General features: G+C 43.8%; 1 protein-coding gene across 4 annotated transcripts in view; it reads right to left on the reverse strand.

Annotated features, from left to right (window-relative positions):
• Nucleotides 1-6,307: 6,307 nt before the first annotated feature.
• The window catches only part of LOC132910954 (lysophosphatidylserine lipase ABHD12), a 231,054-nt gene continuing 217,132 nt past the window's right edge, over nt 6,308-20,229 (reverse strand). For all 4 annotated transcript variants that reach the window (XM_060967179.1, XM_060967176.1, XM_060967178.1 and 1 more), the window contains one exon: nt 6,308-6,319. The gene's annotated coding sequence lies outside the window, so the exon portion shown is untranslated. The remainder of the gene's footprint in view (nt 6,320-20,229) is intronic.

The following is a 20,229-nucleotide window of genomic DNA, read 5'->3' on the forward strand; positions in this document are numbered from 1 at the left end:
TCGCGAATTTTTTCCTGCAATCACGACCGAGACGAGCAAACGTTCGTAAACGAGCATTTCTCGTTTGCCCGCGCTTCGACTGAGCAACCGGATTCACACTGGACGGGACGGCTAATTTTGGTCCACTAGGAAAAGAAATTGGCAGAAATCCGCTTACCGTTCTCCAAAGAGGGTTAACGAATTTATCGCGGAATATCGACTCGCGTATACAGAAGAAACCTACGGCAGATCTGAAAAATCATTTTTTTGAAATTTCAATTCTTAATTGTACAATGACTGATAAATTGATAAATGTACAACGACACGGTACGGTATTTTAAATCGAATTTTTTCGTTGTAACGTTTAGTGGTAAATGCAACGTCAGAAATGCGATTAAGTCTCTCGAACAACTCGTTTTTTGTCAAGTCCTGTCACCTGATTCAAGTCATATTGTTACGCTTATCGTAGGTATAAATTTGGAAACGACTCCATTCCTTTAATCCACTCTTTATATTTTAGTACCTAATTATCAACTATGACAGACAATTGAAATTCTTATTATTCCTGTTAAGGTTATTTGATGTATGTGTAATCAAAGAAACGCGTGGGTAAATTGTAATGTATTGTAAGTATATATACTGTGAATATTAAAGTACAAAGTGTGGAATACAATGTAAGCTGGTCCAGATCCGCAGATCCTAGCAATGTTACCCTGAGACTAAAAGAACTCTGAAGCCAACGTCGCACATGTTATGTCTGCTTATGGTCTGTCATCGACACATTCTTTTGTCTATGCACTGTCGATGACCTCGGCTTCGGCTTGAGAAAACCGAAGACCAGATGTAGAGTTTTCTTAGAAATGGCGATCGCTTCAACAATTCCCACCATCTTGTAAAGTACCTACGATTAACGAATTCACAAATAAATGAATTTATCACCTGCATTTCCATCCTTTTTCGTGATAGATTTCTATGATGCTTCGTACGACTCTTTCTCCAACGAGATATGACGTCAATCGCGACAGTGTACCAAAAATTATCGCGAAATGATGTGGTGGTTTATTTCGTGCCATATAAAGGACCGTTTATCACGACGAAATTGTTACGTAGACGGGTAGCGATTTGCAGCAGGGCGAAGAGGCAGATGGCTAGACACAGAGACTAACTTTCCTCTGCACACTTGCGGCCGTGAAGAAGGGGGCTGTTGCTTTTGTCGCGCTGCACAGACGCGTGGAAAAGAAGAGAGTGGGCTCTGCGACGGTATTGTCGTGGTTCGCGTTGTCCTGCGCCCTGTCGTCGCTGCCATTCGGATAACAAACGTCACGGTTTGAGGGGTCTCGCTTTTCCAGCCGGTGGACAGCCTCTTTAAAGAGTAATTACGCCTACACTTGGTATATCCTGCGCCCCGTAATAGATATTCTTCATCGTTTTTTCAGGTGAGCTATTTTCATCGCTCGCTCTTTGACGTTTTTCTTCCTTTTTTTACTCTTGCTTCTTTTTTCTGTCTTTCTTCTCCTCCTCTTTTCCCCCTTGTCGCGAAAGTACAATTTCTAGATTGTTGTGCCGCGACCATGGAACAATGTGTCTATGGGCGAACGTGGTGCAACGGTTCATATTCAGCCTCTCTTTGTTCGCCAAAGAGCAGATTTGTTGCTTTTGTCGCGCCGCGCAGACGCATGGAAAAAGAAGAAGAGACGCCAAGGATGGCCACCATTGTTGCATCCAGGCACACGCTTCGCTCTCTCGATAACCAAAAATCCTGACGATTCTTCGAAGGATCTCGAAATGTTTTCGTCTTGTTCAACATTTTCGATATTCCTTACTGCGTTACAGTACAACGATATTTCACGCATAAGCATAAGTACCCTTACATAGACACCCACACAGGCATTTAAACAGGACACTTACACGGGTCATACTCGTTACTGTATAGAGAGTGGAATTCAAAGTATTTAAGGGATCATGGGTTACTACCTAAGTCTAGTCTGAGAGTAACTGGCCAACAATCAACAATTCTTGTATACGTTGTTAATTATATCACTCGCTTATATACATTTGCTTCTGTAGTTCTGTTTAATAAACATCGCTGAATATTATTTCAACACAAACATCGTGTCTTCCACAGATTATTAATCTTAACTTCAAGATTAAATTCTGACATACTGCATAAAAATTGAAAACTTCCTACTTGAAACTTTCTACGACTTTCTACTTCATACTTATTCAGAAATAAGCAATATTAACAGGCCAAGTATAGATAGATTTTGGTTTCGTCGAATGCCGAGAGATTACGATCTTTAAATTGTACAAAGCACGAAAATTCTGCTCGATCCCCTAAACTCTATAATCACAGTTAACAATCCTGCTCTTACCTTGTTAGAGACGATCGCGTGAAATCCAAGTCGCAAGACCACGAGAGCGATAACTTTCATGAGTCGTGATTCGCACAATGGGCGCACTGATTAGTCGGTCCCTTTCGCCACCTTGGCTGAGAATTTCCCGTAGGGCGACCTGTCCGTGTCCGCTCCGAGGGGTTTGCGGCATCGCTATTTCGCGAGCCGAAGTGGTCGTGAAGAAGGTCCGCTTACACGGAATGCGGTTCCTCCATCGGCCCCGGGGGATCGGTCCTCCCTTCCAGATAGCTAAGACTCTCCCGACTCGATGCCCGTGACTTTGCACCCCTCGTCAGAAATATCCCTGGGTACGCGTTACGCGTGCCTCTCGCGCTTCCACGAGGGTCCTGCCTTTTCTTCGGCCTGGCCTTCCCGGCCAGTTCGAATTGAGATTACCTCATGAAGGTCGCGTTTTATTGTCGCTTTCTATTCGATGCCATCCTCGACCTCTCAGCACCGTTTCCAAGAAGTGGCTTGAGAACGATTCTGCAAGAATTCGACCGGATTTAGGACGGCGGATTTTTGACGAATTTAAGCTGCAACGAAGGATGAGCGGATAAGATTCGTGGAAAGTGAAACGATGACTCGAATGGAATTAGAGAATTTAATTGTCAGATCAGTAGGAAAATCATGCTATATCGACAGCTTCTTTAAATCTACATTCTCGTTCAAAAGTTTTAGAGAAAAGTTTCATTTTTGACGAAACTTTAGTATTTAATGTAGATTATGAACTTAGAATTTCATATAGATATATCTATATTTTATAGTATGAATTTTAATATAACTCAGCACATTACGTACTTTTATTGTTGCATAAAGTATTAAGTTAAGTGATATTCCCAAATAATTTTAACGATTACTCAGTTTTAAAGCAACTATAATATCTGCTCCAAAAATCTTTAAACAGGGCTATTGAGATGTGTATAATTTTGTGTGCTAGACTAGATTAGCCGCGTAGTAGTGACACACGTATGTGAATATGAGTGTATCGAAGTAGGTGTGTGCACAGCGTCTCGAAAAGCAGACGAATGCAGTCTGGCATAGAAGATAGTGAGACAAAGAGAGTGCCGAGACGCGTGCAAATATATCGACGAAGATCCTGGAAATCGTTTATTAAATAAATCTAAAACTATTTTGATAAAAATTCTAAGCGTAATCTTCGTGTTCCTTTACTTTTATTTCGGCGATTAAGATCAATCTCTACAATTCTCAACGAGGGCTGTAAATTCTATTACACTTTACACTTTGCGAGGAGCTTTTAATTCTATTACGTGTATCTGCGACTATCTAGTTGCTGTTTTATCTTTTTTCACAAACGTCAGGAACCTTGATTCCAATTTCACAGACGGTGTTAGAGCTAGATGGTCGAAGTACGGGCACTTGTCTTGTAATCGCGGAGTACGTTACCCTCGTCTGCTGGTCCGTCGTATAAAATACAGAACGCATTAATTAAAGCGTGGCCGTTGATAGGGATGATGTCAGAACGACGGTGGTGGTGGCGTTGCAACGTGTCGTAGCTCAAAGCGGTTTACAACCCCTGTAAATTCGAGCGGCAGGAACAATGGACGTCTTAAATTTCTCTCGTAGGCCGCGCAGGGAGTTTAAACCCGTCCGATTTCGAGGCACTCGACGCCTGTGCGAACGTACACTATCAGATCGACGCGCAAAGCAATGAAACTGACTTTATTCCCTGGATTATCTTATATTGTCCTTTCCCTATTGTCGTTGGGGGATGGGCAACGCTGATAAAACTATCGAGATTGAAACGCGTTGACGATGATGTCTCGCGTTTCGTTACACGGATCTTGTACATCTTGATATCGTGTTTATTTCCTCTCGAGGATAGTTTATCGAACGCAAATTTCCTGACGTATCTTTTATACGTGTTAAACGTAACCGATGCTATTCGTTGAATTAATTATACAATTTTTAATTGGTGAGTTATTTTTGTATGTAATTAATGCCAAACGTCAGAGATTCTTTGTGTTTCATATACACCTGGTTAAAACTGGTACAGTTCAAAAATTCTTTATTACGAACGAGAAAATAGAAAATGTCCATGTCCGAGAAATATCGATTAATTAATAATTATAATCAACTTTCGCGTTTAGTATGGCAAGGTGTTTATTTTACAGGCAGTATCGTTCTTTAAATCATCTTACGGTTAAGATTAATTCCACGAAAAGCCTAATCACGCACCGACATCGCACCGTTGTTATTTTCGAATCTCTCGAGAGGCAGCATCACCAAGTTAAATTTCATTTCCTTCTATCGTTACACGAACAGATCGAGGTATCTAATTGCGGGGTCGCGACGCGTTCGGAATCCATCTACTCCAGTTGCTTTGTTCTATTATTAGAGAGTCGGCGAGCGATCAGCCGGTAAATCAGCAGCGGATCCCGTTGCGTAACAGAAATTAAACGACCGATTCCCAGATTTAAGATCCCCGGCAGCGATTGACGACGCGATAATCGGTCACGCAACCGGAGATCACAATAGCCTCCGGGTGGCGAGAATAAATGAACTGGCTCTGATACGAGAAAGGGTGAAAGGAAGTCGAGAGATAGGAAAACCGAGCGACGTTCTAGCGCGAGTGCTCGCAGGTTCCTACCCTCCAGTCAAAAGGGTTTATGGCGCGGACAGAAATCCCGCAGACAATAGCTGAATTAATTCCTTAAGGTCTAATCGGTCTGTAATGATCCTGATCTTAGTCGCTCGGTCAGGATGGAATTAGCTCAAGTATTCGTGGTCGCCCAGATTACTGCCGTTCGTCACGTAATTAACGACATTTCGCCCAATGATTTAAGGGTTTGGATTCGAACTAACCAACCCCCTAAATCGCGGCTTCCTTTGTTGACGATAAAACGTGGGGCGGGGGTCCTTTTTGGGACGACCCCTTGGATTTCATGCGAATTTTCGTCAAAAGAAATCGATTTCTGATAGTTTGAAACCGAAACGGCATGAAACATCTTAAGTATCCGAGAAAAATATAGTGAAAGAATTTTTCGGTGTTTAAAAATAGAAATCGATTCAACGATGCTATTTCCGAATTGGTTCAGCTAAAAGATTCAATTCCATCTTCGAAAAGATTGACTTTTCTCGACATCTAGTAAAAATTTATCAGCAGACTAATATGACTCGAGCAGCGAACAATGTAGATTATCTGTGCTGTGTACACGTGTATTACACGTTATCGTTCGTTATCGTGACCGAATTTCATCTCGCACACGTGTTTTATCCATTTATTAGTCATAAGCTCTTTATCCCCAAGCTCGAGAATACCGGAACGATAATCGTTTCGCACGATCTTCCATTACGTGACGATATGGTACCTCCGACCGATATCTTCGTTTCGACTGTCGCAACCACGCGGGTTATTACTGACCCGTAGCTTTTATCTACGATCAATTACGCCGTGACGAGATTCGGATTACTGGTAAGGCTACGGTACCGCTATCCCCTATTAAATTCATTAACGAATACGGCATTTCGACCGTCTTATACGAAACGAATAGTCAGGGGAATCGTGGCGTAGTATCACCGCGGGACAAGCATGTATTGTTAACGCTCGTGGTTCTAAAGATAACGTCAGAATATTGATAATATTTGCACGATGATGTGCCGAGCGTAAAAAACCTTGTCAAAGGAAATGACGCGCAATGACAGCTTTGTTCTATCTTGAAATTATACAGATGACGCGGTGCAGGAGTGCTTGAGATTAGAACGAATCTCGTGTAAATAGCCCTTGTAAATTTCCGTTTCAAACAATCCGAATGCTTCGACTTATTCGGCCCTTTGTACCAAGTAATCGTGGACGTTTATTTAATTGGCGAATCGGTGGCGGTCTTACCACCTCGGAAACGCGTCTAACTTTCCAACATCCACTCAAACTAGTGCAAAGTCAAATTGAAGGAATTCCGCGCCACTGACTACCGATATACTGACATCTATTATACACACTTACTAATTGCAAACGTACAATTCCGTGGACATAAAGTAATTCCTAGACTTTATCCTCTAACTAGGAAAGACAATTAATCAACGATAGACCTAAAACATTTTTCAAAAATAGCAATCAGAGGCCCACGTCGTAAAGCCGAGCAGTTGAGCCAGGATACGCAGTAGGATAAGGATTTCAACCTGGTCCATCCTTCTATCCTCTACGCGTCTCCACACCTAAGAACGTTCGGATAACCCGAAGCGACAGGTCAGAACGATTAGCGTTCCAGGAGCGTTCGTTTCATCCTGTTGTAACCGTACCAAGAGAAAGGAGAGTTAATATAGATCCTGGTATCCCGCGGTCCCATCTTGTCTTATCTGGTCTCTTATAGTTGGACGGTCGTTGTTCAGTGAAACATATCATTTTACCCCGTGGCTCTTTGCTGGTCAGAGAGGAGACAGCCGTGTAGGAGACGGTTAAAAGGGATCCGAGGCAAAATAATAACGGAGACTCGGTTCTTTCTAGCCTGGAACACAGAACTACACTCCGACGAACATTAGCGTGATAGCGGGCGGACCGCGTCTCGTCTCTCTCACCTGCGCGCCGATTATTTTCGTCGCTGACCTACCTAGCGCCGAATTACATTCGTTTTCCTGAACTTGGTCCGGCATCTTGATGCGAACCATCCTGCGCCGTGTCAACGCCAGACTACATCCGACCGAGTCGTATTACGGATACGTGCGATAACGCGCACGGCACGCCGCTTCGAGAAATTGCAAACGTTTCGTGGAGATTCTATTTTATTCGGCATCATCTCATCCGGTGGTGCATGAAACTAGGAACTGATTCGGAAAACAGAGTTTCCTTCGAGTAGGTAGTAACTACGGGTTATGTTCTCCGAGTTAGTTTCTAGTCCGTCGTATTTCTCTATCGTTAAAGTATCGTTAAGCAAGAGGAAATGTTGATAAATCATCGTTAATATACGAGATTTCGAAGCTTAATTTCATGCTAATCTTCTTAAAGCTAGAAACTAAAAGTCTTTTCACGAATGACGGTAAAATTCTAAGAAGGTAATGGGAATTGACGGCCACGCGAGAAGATACGATAAGTCTATTGCCATCGATTTTCTGCCTTTTCTGTTATTTAGTGATAAGAAGAAGTATTTTAATAGCTTGATAGGTTCAAAGACATGTCCTCCGAAAGCAAATGATAAATTCATGATTTTTTGTAACGAAGGAATAATATTAATTTAATATAATGTATTGAATGTAAAAATTATTTTTCTATGCAAGGAACTGTGACTTGCTACCACTTTTATCCCACCGCGGTCTTCGCTTATTTTCGTGACACGTGAAAATGGTTTTCTCGAGTAAAAATTGCGAGGATCGTTGAACGAGCGTAGAAAATCGAATCGGAAATCAGGGGACAATCGAATTCTCGGTTCTGCGAAGAGTATTTTATTTTCTCTCGGGGAGAGTTCCTCGCCGGGAGCGAGTTTATGGTAATTCAGCGGTACAAGAAAATTGGCCAGACAAGTGGGCTGATCTTCGGCGAAGCTTATCCGCGTTGAATCGCGCGCCCTATTCTGTTTCGATCGGCGCGATAGAGAGTTCTTCGTGGCTTGTAGGTGACAGGCGATTACTCCGCGCCAGCTGATGGTCATTCATTGACCAAAGAGGGTCATTGTCGTTTAGGCGGTAGTGCAATCGAGGCAACCGCCCCAGCCCTCGTCTGTAATCATCCTCCAAGCCCTGTTGTTCGATTACAAAGGATCCAAAGCTGGTTCGTTGATTTGATGGTCCGAAGATAACAGTCTCCGTTACCTAACGCATTTGTAAAAATACCACCGGAATTAACTAGACGAATTCGTAAAAGCAATCTGCTGCGAGCTAAAATGAATTCGAAGAAGCCTGAATCTGAGACTGTATCGAAACCGGTCGATGTTCGTTCGTAAAATCAACATTGTAAAGCACTATGGGGTCATAATTAGTTAAAACAACTTAATTTTACGCTAGAAATATATTGACATCAATGAATCAGCCGATGAACCTTTTTCTCTATCTCATTCGCGCTGTATGATTCTAAAGAAAACGTTTGAATCGTGCAGATACAAATTCGAAGCGCAGAAAATATCCAAAAATTCTAAGTGACCACGTGGAAGATGTCCGCGATATGACAAACCGTTGGAACAAGCAGAGGGAAATTTAGCGCGACAGTTGAAATTCGCGGTTGTGCTCGCGGTCGTTGCCGTGAAAAGCACGGCAGAAGGGCGCAAAAAACGGACGTGATTCGTTTGTATGCAAATGTTTTCTTGTAGCCGTTGGCTGAACCGACGTCCCATACCTTTGTCGGATAAAATGTGCTGGCCCCGTAAGCGACGAGCGTACACAGGTAGCACCGGGTATGCCATAAAGCGCGCCAACTTACCATGTATATTGCGAAGGTCTACCTGAATTTCCATTGAATGATCAGTGTGTATCGGGCGTGTTTGTGTGTTTTTGCGCGGCCGTATGGGTCCTGGCCGGCCAGAGGAACAGGTCGTGTCGCTTAATGTATTCCTGGCGATAAAACCGCATGCTTAAAATATAGGTCGCTTTCTAGGTCGAACCTCCTGCCACTTTGGTGATACCTACTGCCTGCTCTGTCGTATGAACTACGCGGTCCTGTCCTATAAACCAGCCACGTAAAGCATATGTCCGGGATTTTCACGTCGCAAAACTGGCACCAACGATCGTAAGTTCACGACACTAGTCGTATGATCCATCGTTCCAACTGAATTCGAGACCGGAATCGTACGTTTACAACCACGAATCTCGAACTAAATATAGAGAACGTATCCAAGCACAGTTTACCTTGACATTCGATCGTTGGACGTCAGAAATATAAGTTTATTTCTGTTGGAATCTTCCTAAGCGTCCTTTAAAAATCACGCGACATCACGAAAGGTTGAAAAGTCGCGACTTTGTTAAGCGTAGGTAGACTCTTGTCGAAAATAACGCGGCTAATTCAAGTAAGAACGACAGGAAACTGTTCAGGAGAAAATACGAATAGAAATGCATGAATGAGAACGAACGAGAAACTGTGATCCCGATACGGAACGACAACGTGGGCCAAAATTAACAAAGAGTATTATCGTTGTACTCAATTCCAGATGATAGCGATTCGAATCATGCTCGGGGGCAAACCGCCGTTTCGGACGCTTCCCTGATTGGTTTCGATACACGGCCAAATCAAGAGGCAAGTCGTAGTTGCGGCAACCCGTGCCGCTGCCTATGATAGTAGAATTTAATAAAGGGAATGATTACGTTTACCGCAAATCAGCATCGAAATACGTTCGACTGACTTTGATGAATCGTGAACATCGCGAACACGCTCGTTGCTCCGTTTTGCCTCTATCTTCTCTCGCCACCTCTCTCACCTTCACCGCCCTCTCTCGCTGCATGCGTCCACTATTACACCCCCTTGTCCAAGATAAGCCAAATTAATTAATCCCATGAAATACATCAGAATTGATCGAAACGATAGATCCGCTACGGTCCAATGGCATCATAGAGATACAGGGTCGTGCTAGTTTGCGATACTTTGACGCGAGATACGGCGTGTGGTGACGTCTGTGCTGGTCGTCAATTATCGAACTCTCGACGATCGATTGAAAGGAACAATGGCATCGGAAAAATTATTTTCGGTATGTTTCCTCTTAAAGAAATTTTTCTTTAATTCCATCGTTCACGAGTTATTAGTAACACAGGGAGATGAAAGAGAATCAGAGGACCGTTTTCTACGTCACTTCATATTTTTACGCTCGTTACTAGACTGTGAATTTTTGTACATTTATAGAAAATTAATAAAAGATATTTCTTGCAGTACAGAATGACGTGTTCCATTGTTGGCGCAGCTTATTTGTATGATTTCCAAGTTCGTGCAACGACTGTTCAAAAGAAACAGAAAAAGACGCGCAAGGTAGAGGTATAAATCGCTTAGGACGTGGTTTGATCGACTGCACGAACGTATATGTACGTTCTCGTTCGCCTGTTTCAATCTCTTTATTCGAAGATTACCAAGGTTCGTTGAAGAGACAGTGTAGTGGAAAGAGCAGGCAGAATGATTCAACGGGTATAGCAGAGGAGAACGATAGTCTTCCAGTTTCCTGTTCACATAGACGTTTTTACATCGCCACCGAGACAGCTGGCGCTTCCCTGAGGAACGAGAAGAAAGCTTTCGACGGAAGAAATACGGCAAAGAAACGCGGAAGAAAAGCGTTATTGTACGGTACATTACCGTGCATGCGAGGCAACGATTAGCACCGGCTACATCGAGAACTCTCTACAAAATAATAGAGACGTAGCTGAAGCGATGGCATCCCACAAAGGAATCCACCGTTGCTTCTCCCTTAACACGTAAATCCTTATACCGGCCGGCACGAAATTGCAGCGAAATGCGGCATATGATAGTTAAGCGAACGAAGCAAAACCTTGGAAACTCTTTCTTACCTTTTCTCAAATGAAATTACGAAGTCGTGATTTCGCGAATATCAGAATTCTGCTATAAAAAAAAAAGAGAGAGAGAAAAAGAAAAATCTGAAGACTATAGGTTTTCTAATTTTTACGGAGCAATAGTTTAAAAATTCAATAGGTCGAAGAAAGAAGGGTACGCGCAACTATACAGGGTGCGCCGTTAGAATTCGGACAGAATTCAATTTGTAGTTCCCACCATATTAGAATTCAGATGTTTGTGCTGATTGACTCTGAAGTTAGTTAAATATGTCAATAAGTCTTCTATAACCTCAAAATGACAGAACTCGTTAAGCAAAACCCGGAATACGATAGAAGAGCGGCGATTATAGAAAGTCTTCGCGCCGGGAGAACGCCGGTCGAAATTATAAAATTCTTTAGCTACCCAAGATCGACGGTATACGACATTGCTAAGAGATACGCAGCCTCAGAGTGGTTCGAGAAGGGTTCTCCTTCTCCGGCGAGAAAAGTTCAGCGTTGTCTCAAGTGAGGGCGACGTCATGCCTCCGCACTTCTTCCAAAAAGGCGAAAGAATCACAAAGGAGGTTTATTTGGAGGTCCTGAAGACAGTAATAAAGCCGTGGATGGAAATTACGGCTTCTGGAAGGCCGTATTTATTTCAACAAGATGGCGCACCTGCTCACACAAGTCATCTTGTTCAAAATTGGCTCTCTGACAATGTGGACATGTTTTGGTCGAAAGATTTCTGGCCTCCTAACAGTCCCGACCTAAACCCATTGGACTATTACGTGTGGGGCGTTATCGAGAGACAAACTAATAAATGCAGGCACCCCAACGTCAACTCCCTACGAGCTGCTATCGAGTCAGAATTCGCGACAATTAAACGCGACCAGTTGAAGTCAGCGTGCTCGCGCTTTAGAGCAAGAATAGAGCAGGTCATAGAGGCAGAGGGTGGTTACATAGAATAAAAGTTCTCAGCAAGGACCCTTTAAATGAGATATAACAACATTTTCATGTGTTTTTGTGTATTGACTTAAATAAACAACTTTCTGCACAAAACTTCTTTTGTCCGGATTCTAACGGCGCACCCTGTATATTTCGTAGCCATTGTGAGAAAATCGATCGAAAAAGGAAATGAAAACCATATTAAAAGAAATTCTGCTACTAGATATCGAAAGAGAAAATAAAAGGAAAGAAAGGAGGGCATAGAGTTTGAAACAGAGAAGAGGAACGAAGAGAATAAGAAAAGAAAGAGCGTGGAAGAGACTGAGGGAAGAGTCGGATACAAAGCGAAGGGGTCGGTGTATCGCGTGTGTTTGAACGTACGCAAAATGACACGAGGGCAGTCGGTCGAAAGGGCCCCCCACATACACTGGCGGCCCTTTAGAAAAAAGTCACGGATCAGAAAAGACTCAAAGGTTCGGTGAGTAGACAGGCCGAGAAGAGGGTGGAGAAACGTCGAGCGGCGGTAGGAAGTCTATATCGAGTTGGGCGCGCGTTTAGGCGGATCCCCGACTCTTTTACTTTTATTTGCGCTTCGTTGTTGATGTTCATGTAGGGCTTCGGAAAGATCTATCCCGGCCCTCTCGTGTTTATCTCTTTTTCGCGAAAAAGAAAAAAAGAAAAGAAAAGAAGGAGAAGCTAGCGGCGGTTGAGATATAGCGGTAAGGTAGCCGTGGAGAGGGACGATAAAAAGAAAGTCGCTGCTTCTTTCGGGAATTCGAAGGTTCATGGGAACCTTTCTCCCGCACTGGAAAATCTTCCATCCTTTTCGATCGTGTCAGATAATAAACTTAATTTTATTTTCGTATTTTTACGGGACCCTTCGTTTTATTCTGAGAAGTAGATTGCTTGGAAAGAAGTTAAATCGCAGAGTAATCGTAAAAATGTTTGATCTATATTGTACCATCGAGACGTTCGCGATCTCCGATGTGTTCCTTCTACGTTGTTATCCTTCTAGAAACGAGTGACAACAACAGACGGTACACACTCGGGAGCCCCTTCGTAAGCCTTCAACCACGAACACTATCGACATCCTGTTTCCTCGATACGCCAGCAACTTCGTTATCCATTAAGGCGTCTTAATCTGGGCCAAAGAGAGAACCCTCTCCGGGATAGTTTCCTGTGCAAGCGGATCGCAGGGAGCAAAGGTTGCTCGAAGAAACACAGCACCGCCGGTGTTTACCACTCGAAGGCAGCTGGTCCCCACGGTGGTTTCGCCTCTCAAAAACGACGAGTGTCGCCGAATCAGTATGCAAAACGGCGAAGGAGGGGTCTGGAGAATGGAGAACGCGTTTCGCGCGTGTTCCCGACGACGCAGATGCGGACAGACCACAGATCGTATTCATTATGATTTGCATACTTTTCGCGTGTTTCATCCGACCAATTTCACCGTTCTGACACTTTGCCTATTCGTTCCGCGATCGTTGATATCACTTGACCATCTGGAACAACGCCGTATCGTTGCTCCGCCTCTTTGAACGCGAACGAACTGTTCTCCAGCATCGAAATGCGAACGACGTGGCTGTTTGAACGAGGAAAAGGCCGTTTGTATCTTTCGTTCTGGAACGAAGCTCGAGTTTCATGATTTTCTGTCTCATAGTTTGCCTTCATAATTGAAAACAGAAGGGAAACAATGCTCTTGAGGAGACAGGGCTGTCAAGAGGTAAGGCGAAAGCGGCAGGAGGAGTAGCAACTGTGTAAGATGAAAGATATGTAAGATGAAGACCGTGGTGGAAGAAGAGGAATTGTAGGTCGTAGATTAAGCGGCGTATCAGCGTAACCCAGTTCCTCCGCAACCTTGTTTCACGAAGACGGGCTCCGAAGAAGCTACATCGACGATTCACCGTGCCAAGAATGTAACGGGGTGTACACACACTTTAGCGACCTTTCTGTATTAATACGATCGCGGTACTTCGCTCGCGAGACACGATCGAAAACTTTACGAGGCTCTCATCTTTTTCAACGCGCGTACATTTATTTGTTCGTTATGTACATTTTCCAGCGAAACGAAATGTTAGTAACAACGCAAGAAACGGTTGCTGGAATATTCTTTACCGTTACTAGTTCGTAACTCGGTTCTCAAGTCGTCTGAACGAATTCCGATATCCTGCTTTATACTTGTACGTTTTATACGTCGTATATTTTGTCCTGTTACATAGTTTTCCATCCAAGGGGAGAACATTCGTTTCCCTTCTTTCCGGTAATTCAACGGTTCCTAGAAACATCTCATACTTTTTTATCCGAACGTTTTCATTTTACAGGCACATACGTGTTTCTTCGGCATTGTCTCGCCACCGTGGTAGCCACTTAAAGCCACATACGCATCGAATGCACAAACTACGACGGAACTGGCATTCTTCGGACGAAACACGACGAACGACCCAGGAGTTCGTACGACTTCGGTAAGAAATCGGTCTACAGCGGTCTCCAACTTGTCCAATATACTTTCGGCCCAGTCGATTCTGGCCACCCTCGCGCGATCCTCTTTTTCCTCGGGAAAAAAGGTCTTTTCAAGTTTTCATCGAAAAGCAACACGGTTATCGCAGTCGGACACATTCTCGTCCAGAAAGAAATCTCGCTGACTCGTTTAGAACTCTGTCGATCGTTGTACACTTGAGACTCGCCGAAGAAAGATATAAAGGAAACTTGAAATCTGTATCGTTGAACGACCGCCGAGTTTGATCGATTTAATTCGGGGATGGGTGGACAGCAGAGATGGATGTATTTTTCTGATAGTCCAAGTTCATATACGATGGTTAACAATTCGCGAATTTACGAAAGTAGAGAATTATGTTAATGACATAACAAGCGCCAACAGAGTATGACATACAGTAGAAAATTCTATGACGACTAGTGAAAGTCAGGGATGTAATAGCACTTGGTAGAAGTAGGGTAAAGTCGAATTATTTGGGTCGGAGAAGCTTCAACGGCTTAAAATTCAACCTTGAACTCTGCACAGCGCAATGAAACTTTTAGATTCAAACTACATAACCTTTTTGTGTAAATTATTGCAATTATTACTATTTTTTTAACTACCGTATCAATAACGAAATAATCGCTACAAACTATTTCATCGAGTTTGCCAGGATACTGGTCAACGCTACTGGTATTTGCAGGACTACCATCGAGCTACACGGTTTCGCTTTAGAAAAAGGGGGAGCTTGTTAGAAGGCGGCAAAAATCGCGCCTTATGATGTTCGTCTTCGAGTGCTGGAGGTCGAAGGTCATATTTAGCCGGGCAAAGAAGCGCGGCGCTAGGGTGGAAACGGCAAATGCGGACTCTGCGAGCCACGAATCCGGCGCGACCGCCGCACAATACAGTGAAACGCACTTCACTCGGGGGCACTCCACTCGAAGAGCGCCTAGATTACGACTGCGAAGGTAGGTGCGACCCGAGTACAACCCACTTTCGTATCTCAAAGGGGAAGGATTTATGCGGAGAGCGCACGGGCGCCAGCATTTCGCGCGAACGATTTCAAACGTGTCCTTAACGGTGACCTCGGAACGCGCCCTTTTGAAACACGTGCCGGCTAAAGGTGAAATAAGAAAAAAAAAAAAGGAAGCACGTAGGCGAATAAAAGAGGAGGACAGGAGAGAGAAAAGGGAAGAAGGAAGGAAAGCGAGTAAGTAGAAATTGCTGGACTGTCGTCTAAGAAACGAGGCCTTCGAGGATGTTCACCCGAGACTTAGATCGAAATAGTTTTACACTCCTCGTACATTTGTACGTATAAATACGTGACGGAGAAAATATTTTTATCCGTTTATTGGCACATATACCACTTTTGTTTTCTCTTTGTATGTATCGAACGAACCGAACCAGCGATTTCACACACAATGGAACGATCTAGAAAGGAAGCTTAATTAAGGGACGAGAACGTATGTAGAAATCGATAGAACACCTATTAACCTGATTTTGTCGGAATGACGAACTGGAAGCTTTGAATGCGATAGCTGGTATCGAGTTGATAAAAATCTTGCAGGAAATAGGTTAGTTGTTTCGTAAAGGCAAGAAACTGTCGTCTTTGAAAACACGCTATTTCTGAAACAATCTGGTATTTACACCGGCAGTCGTAAGATACTTCTTACCGTAGATATGACTATCTGACAAGTTTCGAAAGCCCTCCAACTTCCGAGAACGTTGCTGTCGTCGATACAACTGCTTCTTTCTTACAGCGCTCCCAACTACACCTATTCCGACGGAATCGTATGACAAGAAAGGCGAATCGGCGGAAGTCGAAGCTGTTTCCGAGATCGTAACGATCTGGCGAATCGTTCCGAGGGTTACGATGCTTTTCTCCGCCTTTTATAGACCGAAGAACAGCAGAGTTGCCCGGTATAAAGATTATACTACATTTTCAGTTCATCTTTCAACAATAATAACTATCAAGTATCTTTTTCTGCGTCAGATGTTTCGCGATAACCAGAGAGTTTATTTAATACATCCATCGATTTACTCAAAGAAATATCAAAAACTTTTTACGAAAGCAAAGAAGCTCTTACGTCGTTATCTATTAAAAAAGCCTACGAGTTTTACTCCATTAAGCACCCAATATCCTGTTAAAATCTGTCTGATTCAAAAATGTGCCGAGACAAACTCCTATTCTACTTTCGCAAATCATATTCCACTTAAAAATCCTCCACATATAACTTAACAATTTACGCCCAAACAAATCTCAACGACTCTTGATACAAGAAAGCCCTATAATTCTTCAACGAGTCCACCTCCTCCAACTACAGAGAGCTATAGACTGGAAGATCGACACTTTTATCGAATAAATTCAGTGCCATCCAGCGTACGACCGCGTCACATTTTTATCGAGCGAGGATCTACCAGCCGCTGGACACAGAAATAACGGCAGCCACGGCGAACCATCTCTCGGCGGAGGAGGCTCGAAGCGCAACCGACGAGGCGGTGCCCGCTCGCAGATGCATCGGTGCACTGCAATTAAATGCGCGTATATAGGAACGTAGCGCAGATTTATGCGTCACTGCCGGCTACGAGGATATCTCCATCCCGCTCGCTCGATCGTCCTCGCGGGTTCGCGACCACCTCGTCTCGAATTCTCCGCGCGAGAGACAGGCTGCAGAGCCACCGATCGCGCGCGCAACCAGGGCCGGACGATCGTATTGCGTATCTCAATCTCGGACGTGGATACAAGCGTATCCTGCGTACTTTGATTAAGTATTAAACGTGATTAACCGAGGCCCGTGACAGTGGACCGGAGAAACTACGATCGTGAAACCGGCCACCAAGGCTGCATTGTTTCGTTCGTTTTTATTCTGCCTGGAACTTTTCCGTTTCTCCATTCTTCGGGGGAAATAAGCCGTCTCGTTTCAAAAGTCGATTTTATTGCGTGCGTATAAAACGCGAGTTTTATGAGATAAAGAAAAAGGGATATAAATAAATAAATATATATGCATATATAGAATGGTAAAAATAAAAGAGGCGGGGATACGTCCTGATCGGAACACGAAGCTGAAATACGAGAGATAGGGCGCGCGAGAGGCGGTGATTAAATATCACAGTATTGTTAACCATATTTCCTACATTTCCATAACTGTCAAAAAATCTTCGTATACATTCCTGGCGATTTCGCGTTCAGGAACCAGTTAACCTTTTCGCGATTCCAGATAACATCGAGTATTATGATCGAAGCGTGTGGCGCTGCGAGGCACATCGAAGGTGAGGCTAACGCGCGGCTCGACATTACTCACAGATCTTATTATATCTCGTGATCGGAACACTCCCTAACGTAAGAACACGTATGCATTTGAACAAGTGAGAAAATAAAATTGGGAAGGAAAAAAGAAAGGCGGGAGGAGGAAAGGTGTAGGAAAGAAAGAATCGAAACGACCATTCTTTCGTTACTTAACACCCTAACGTGTTTAACTTCTCGCACGCACACGGAGCGGATCGCCCTGGGACCGAGTCGGACCTGCTGGCGGTCTATCGCGTGAGACGGACGCGGATCGGAGAGAATCCGCAGAAAATCGCGCGATTCCCCCGTACATCGATGCAAAAAGGGGCCAAGGGAACGAGGTAAAAACGAAAAACGGCGGGAATCGTTTTACTTGGGAGCCAGGTACGTACACGACGAAGAATCCCCCCATTTTCGTGGTGCGGCGGAGCGGCGCGTGAATTTGTTCCAGTGATTTTCGGCAACGTCTTTACGGATGCGCACGATGAAATCCGCGCGCCACGAACCCACTTACACACCACACTATCCGGCGTGTAACTATAGATTATCGTGTGTATCGTGGCAGTACACGTGGCGTGCGAGAAGGAATATCGAGCGAGCATTGTGGCCCGATCGTTCCGATCCGGTTACGACAGAACGGACGATCGGACGCGATAGTTATTTAGCGTACCTGGTAATCAGCGACCATAAAAATGAACATAAACCGACACGTTTCGTACGGTAGGTGCATACGCGTGTGTGAGAAGCGGGGGAACGCACACGCTCGGCCGAGCTTGATAGCAATGAGAGCCTAAGTTCCGGCAATAAAGCCTAAGTGCCAACTCGCATCGTTTATGTAGGTCTTTTTTCTCTTAAGAGCTCGGGAAGACCTTCACGGTGCGCTATGGCAAAATCGAGTTTAGGGAGGTCAAGCTCCTCGCGTGAGCCTCCATCCGGTATACTCCATGTAACTAAAAATGTCACGGTAAATCATATTCTGTTCGTCCAGCAATCTTTTCATTGCAAATACTAAAATACTAAATTAGTGACCCTTCAGCCCATGAATGAAATCCCGTTTAATATATTCTATTAATTTCGGCGGGCCACGCTGTTCGTAAATTGTACATTAATAAACAAAGGTATTTCCTTTTTTCCATTGCATTAAAATCCTCCTGACGATAAACTTGTGCAAGATATACATTTCGTCCACGATTTTATACAGAAGGATATGAAAATAGCTCACGGCTGGAGGATTAATATTGCAAATACAAATGCCAATGATCTTACTCGATCGAACTCGTGCGTCTTATTTCCTTTGCAAGTAAAAGAATAAAAAAGTAGTCGACCATCTCCTAATGTCCTCAATTTCTATCGCATTTTATAAAATGGTGACGGCACGCGCGCGAGAAACATTAGCCATAGGCGGTCGTTCGGAGCTGTTGTAGGAACAATTAATAAGGATCATTAAGGGAACGACCCAGTTTCTTCGGCGGTCGAGGAAGGACGAAGCCACGGAGGGGGACCAGTTCCCTCGACTGCACGGTTACGGTGTTTGCCTTGCTTTCTCGCTCCTAAGAGAGAGCAAGGCAGCACGACTGTTCACGGCGAAACATGATTCTTGACTATCCCGGTCGGGCCCAAGGATAGATCGTCCGTGGAGATTGTCGGGGGCGCAATTTGTTTCACTGCCTAATACGAGTCTTCTTCCACGAGAGGCTCTCGCTACCTGGCTCCCGCTGCCTGTCCGGATAAAATCCGGCTTCCATGTATGCGAGCTTACAACCACGCGAATTTGTCCGACCAGCCGCAATAGCATAATTTCGCGTTGCACGTCTCCGAGATTTTTCGCGCTGAAATCGAGGTGTTTCCAGGGCATTCTTGAGAAGAGATTATCTTGTCGGTATCGCTGTGGATTCACATTTATCGTTTCTCCTTTTTCTTCTAATTCTTCCAGCGTCTTCCTTGTATACAAGATTAAAGCTTCGAAGATTTTTGAATGCTCGAGTACAAAGCATCTAGCGTCCATAAACAAATTTTTATGTCATCGCACAGATATACCTTCCAGGCGAGCGATCGTGTTAGAGCTTTTAGAATGAAATATCTTATGTATTAAGCAACGTTTTTTATATACTTCAAATCTTCATTACATAAATAACAAACTCTAACGGAGAGAGCAATAAAGAATCATCTTGTCAAAGGGACGAGCATTAGATACGACGAGCTATAGTAATTGGAATGTTGATGAAGATTGAACGATTCGTAGATATTTGAGAAGTGTTTCATCAAATTGTCTCTGGTAGTGTGACTAACTATGATGACGTGTGACGCGAATAAAGTGTGAGAATGTGAAGCGAGTCTCTGTAAAGGTGTTAGGAACGAGTGGAGTAAGAAAGTCGAGAACTCGCGACCTTCCAGTACTTCCTGTACTTCTTTCTTTGGTAAGTACAAAATTCTTGCTACATGTCCTCTGACGTACGATTATCGGTGATAGGAATGCGAGCTTATATTCAGGAAATTGGTAATCGTAATATTTCTGTGTAGCGCGGGAAAATCTCAACAAAAAGGAGGATACAATAATGCCAACTTTTTCTCGCATTTGCATTATCTGGCGTCGTACTCACGCAACTTAATTAAGAGGATAATGTAACATTTAACGTCGGAATATCGTGCGTGCGCTGAAACTGCGATACACGACCGCCTAACAAATTACTTTTTTATCTCTCGTTCCACCGTAACCAAGCGTACAATCATTCTTCCCCATTCTC

The sequence above is a fragment of the Bombus pascuorum genome, chromosome 9 (assembly GCF_905332965.1).
Source record: "Bombus pascuorum chromosome 9, iyBomPasc1.1, whole genome shotgun sequence".
NCBI lineage: Eukaryota > Metazoa > Arthropoda > Insecta > Hymenoptera > Apidae > Bombus > Bombus pascuorum.